Genomic DNA, 5171 nt, shown 5'->3' on the forward strand with positions numbered 1-5171 from the left:
GGTCTGCTGGTGACGATGTGACCAGAATGCTGGGAATGGTACCATGTGAAGGTCTGTCTATATTTATATTATGTTGTAGTTAGTTTAAATTGTTCTGTCCCAACAACATTTTCAAGATGATTGTCGGGTTGATATTCGTAAATATCAGGCGAAAGGTGTTGTAATTTTGGGTCAGCGTGTGAAAATTTCAGTGTGTAAATTTCATGTCAAGAACGGTAAATTGCGACGTTTAAATTTTGGTGTTAAATGTTCGATGAGATAGTGTCCAAAGCGTGGATTTTTGGAAAGTTATAAGTGTAAATTAGTCGTGGCGAATATCTTAATCTCAAATATCAGTTGAATTCAGAAAGGTTTGTCGATAATAATAATAATAATAATAATAATAATAATAATAATAATAATAATGTCTACCGCGGGATAAGGAAATTTTTCTATGTTAAATTGCATTTAACCAGTATATTTATTTTTTTTAGGATCGCAGGCATATTTATATAATTTCGGTGAAATTTGATAGAGTTACAGTCATTAATGGGAAGGAAATTTTGAGACATCGTGTATATCAATGATACGAAAAGTCGCCGTGTGCTCTTGGATTCTCGAGGTCTGAAAGTCGTAATAATAGTAAAGTAAGAGATGTGTTTAATAATGGTTGTTTTCACCAGCGGATTGAATATTGAAAAAGGGTCTTGGAAATATAAGAGAAAGGGATTGAGAGCGACGAATTTATATGTATGTGGAGATGAGAGAGATGGATGAAATGAAGCTTGGATTTTAAGTGATACCGCTGGAATAAAGCGAGGAGAATGAGTTTGAGACAGGCTATATTTTTGAAGAGGAAGTATTTAGGAAACAGGCTGTGTTGAGGCAGGCTGTATTGTTTTCCGCAATCAATCCGAATTTGAGACGACTACTGTGTGAAGCACCGTAAATTTATAGAAAGATCCCCAGTGAAAACGACTCTAGTAAAAGGTTAAAATCTTGGTAGTAAACGTACAGCGATTTTCTACTTAAAGCCCGTTTGATATTAAAATGATGCGACCTCAAGGATAAAAAGAGCACTTTGGACACACGGTTGGTGTTGTATTGAATTTGTTCACTGGATAGGTCATTGATGAAATAGTTGGAATTGATGATAGGCGATTTGAGAATTTCGAATGCGGTAGTGATGATTATTATTTTGTAGGCATCCACTAAATGGTAAACGTGTGTTGGGAATTTTCATTTGCTTCCCTAAAACTTCAATGCACAGGCTGAGATTGTATCCGAGGTGGAGAATCGTTCGTCACGTATATTTATTTTTGAGTTCACGTATTGTAATGAGGTAGAGACTTACTGTATTTTTCGGCTTGCATTCATTTGATTAGTAAGAGACGTTGGTTCCGTCGTGCGTTATTTGTCTAACCAGATTTAGTATTGAGTGTCGGAGTTGTTTGAAATTTGCTAGTTCGCCTGATATGTTAAGGGATGCGTGGTACGACCCACTTTGACGCCCGACGATAGATTTAGGACGTCACATGTTATCCTTGGTGTCACTGATGATGAGACGTCCTAGTTCACGCCCGACGATAGAATTTGGAAGGTATCATGTACATAATGATTAGTGTTAGGATGTACAGATTTCAAGTGAGCCCGACGATAGGTCTGGGATGTCAGCTGTACACACTCAAGTCTCAGTTTAGATGTTTCTTTTGTTTTTTTGTTGAAGTGGCCTGGACGAAGGTAGCATCTACAGTATGATATGATTATGAAGAGGGTCAATGCGTAGCTCTCCATTGAGATAACGGGACCGCTATCGACGAGTGAGGGTTGTCCAAATGTTGGATATCGGCCCGATATAGATTTAATATTTTTACTGTGATTCTCCGCGCGTGTTAAGCTTTAATGACTTCGATATGTTAATTTATTTTACGGACTTTATTGTTTTATCGTTTTGACGTCCGTTTCGTTTGATAGTGTGCATATTGACACTTAGTGTATTAATGTGAGACTTGAGTTGCGAATGCGGTTTCGATTCGTCAGCCAGTAACAATATTTTATTTTCGATCTTGTCGTACTTTCATTTTTTATTCATAGTTGAAGTAAGTAAGTAATCATTTTATAAGTAGTGTGTTGGGACAGACAGTAAATAGATAGATCTGTACGGGTAGCATTGTTTTTCAAGGGAAAGAATTCCTTAAAGTTGTAGCAAATTTTAGCGTGGACTGGTAATTTTATTAAGCATAACAAACCCATTTCTAACCTGAAAATCGGTTCAATAATAATATTTTTCAAGTGACTTTCCACTTTTTAATTAACTTCAGTGTTTGGGATTTCTTCTAAATGCATGATGAATAAGTGTTTCCTGCATTTCGCAGTTTTGTTCCTTTAGAACTTCATAACGTAAGATCCTCATGGATCATGTTGTTGTTGGTTCCCTCCGAACAGCTGTTTTGGGTGATGCACATTTAGCATCGGGATTATCTTATCACTTAAGGGTGTCATGAATGGCAAATACATCGTGGAATTTTATTTCAATTGTAAATGATGCTGGTAACTCGTAGTGAACACCATGCTTTCCCATAATATTTCGCAACCTATCCAAAGCAACTGATAGTCAGTTTGGTTCGATTAAGGGTCCATTCGGCGGGTGTTCCGTATCCGTTACGGGTATTCGACTGGTGGATAACCTTAATTGAGAGAAAATCAGGCGTTCTACTTGTTGAAAGTCAGATTTTCCACGGATCGTGTGGATTAACTCTCAGTTCTCGTTTGGAATAATAGGTGCCCGGTTTTCAGGTCTTCCCTTTTTCAATTTTTCAGTTTCGCTGTCCACTAATATATTAACTTCTCCGAAGCAACTCTTCGATATTGTAAGAAACAAATCAACGTTATGTAATGTGACTGTGTTTGAAACATTCAAAAATCAATAATTTATAATTTTTTAATTTCAAGAATGCATATTAAATTAATAATGTTAGCGTGCTATTTTCAATTTAATAAAAGTTAGTAAGCACATCTTGCTCCTCATTTCAAGTAGTTAGGCTCTCTTCTGAACCCCATCGTTTGGTTAAGATCGTGACCGAATTTATTCCCGCAACGACCCATGATTTAAGAGTTCTAGATTGTTCTACTGTAGCAGCCGTGGCCGACCAACGATGGAATGGTAAGTTCAAGGGTTCAGTAAGAAGTGGCGCCATCAACGTTGGGGCTTAAGTCACGATAACGATGAGGAGCCCAAAGTCACGATAACGATACGATGCCACGATAACGATAATGAAATTATATATTGAAAATAAATGTTAGAAAAATATAAAATAATGTTGAGGCATAAGCCACATTATAAATAATACAAACGGGTGAGAACTATGGCTGAGCCTCAGTTAAACGAATTACGCCCAATGAGAGTGCTAGATATTATCACGTTTAACGAGGAGCGTAACTACTTGGTAGATAATAATAATAATAACAGTCACAATGCATTTTAGGAAATCAGTACTTAAAGCTTTATTGAAGCTTATGTCATGTTGCCAATATAAATTTTGGAAGTGGTAACGCTGAATTACATTCAAAGTTTATGCGTTAACATGTTCTTTGTTTAATTAATTTACGGAAGCGAAACTATTTGGGATATTTATCCAGAGTAACTTATTAACTTCAGAATTTTCTCTTTATTAAACAATTTTGTGATACCAGCCATATAAACAATTTTTTTTAAGACAACTGTTGGAATGTTGTCAGTTTCGGTATTAAATTATAATAGCGTTTGTATGTGAAAACGCAGTAGATAGTGAATTCTATCCTTGGTAGATTGGAGTATTCTGGTTGCATCAACAGCCAGCGTACTCATTATTGTATTCTTTGTGGTATTGTGATATGGAGGATCAGGCGGTGATGGAGATGCTAAAGCAGATGAGGGAGGACATGAAAGTCCAGAATGAGAATTTGAGGGAGGATGTGAGAGTTCAGAGTGATAGTTTGAATATTTTGAGGGAGGACACGAAAGTCCAGAATGAGAATTTGAGGGAGGATGTGAGAATTCAGAGTGATAGTTTGAATATTTTGAGGGAGGCCACGAAAGTCCAGAGTGAGAATTTGAGAGAGGACATGAAGGCTCATAATGAAAGTTTGGATGGTAAGATTGAGGAGTTACAGTCTAGTTTGAAAGACACTAGTGACGAGTTAAAGAGTAGTATTGAGGATACCCAGGCTAGGTGTAAAGAGTCTAGTGATGAGTTGAAGGCTGGATTGAAGAGCGTAGTTCATGAGACACACACTATGTGCACCGAACTTAAAGAGGAAGTTAGGGGTGAGATAAATAAACTCAACCAGCGTTTTGATGATAGCCAAGTGGAAATCAGGAATGAAATAGATAAACAATTTGCGGAAGTGCAGGTCAATTTAAAGAACGATTTTGATAAACAGTTTTCCAAAATCCATGACAGTTTAAAAACCGATATGGACAAGCGTTTGGACGAAAGCCATGACATGTACAGTAGGTTATGCGATAGTCAGGAGGAGATGAAGAAGGAACTTGACAAGCATTTACTGGAAAACCCGGCAGCGCATAAACAGCTGATCGACAGTCAGGTCGAATTTAAGGACGACATTACACAACAGGTCGTAGAGTTGCGGATTTCCATTGATAAGGAAAAGGGAAAAACGCTAACCATAATAGAAGAACAACGTCAGTTATTATCAGCGGACATTAAGTCATTGAACAACAAGGTAGATAAAATTAGTGTGGAATTGGATAGTCAAGTATTGTCAAAAACCGAAACCATGGAGAAGAAACTATTGCAGATAAATGAGGAAGCAATTAGTAAACTCCAAGTGGCTAATGAGGACTCCGAAATTTTAATTAAGGAAATTCAAGAGGAGTTTTCGAAATGAAAAATGAACATACCCGGGAATTCAACGACAGGCAAAATAGTATAGAACAGGACTTAAGGGAAATTACGTCAGCCCAGGAAGAAACGGACAAGAAAGTTGGGTTCATTAAGAGCGAAGTGAGCAGTTGGATTAGCAGCGTGGTAGATATGCAGTCCAAGGTGGACAAAGTATTGAGTCAAACCTCGACAGCTGTTAACTCTGACCTCAGTGGTCAATTGCCAAATATCAGTCATGTAAATAACCACGGTCAGAGCTCGAATGTAGATACCAGTCGATCTCAAGGCTCAGGGGTCACAAACGTT

Source organism: Anabrus simplex, chromosome 1, assembly GCF_040414725.1.
Source record: "Anabrus simplex isolate iqAnaSimp1 chromosome 1, ASM4041472v1, whole genome shotgun sequence".
In the NCBI taxonomy this organism is placed as follows: domain Eukaryota; kingdom Metazoa; phylum Arthropoda; class Insecta; order Orthoptera; family Tettigoniidae; genus Anabrus; species Anabrus simplex.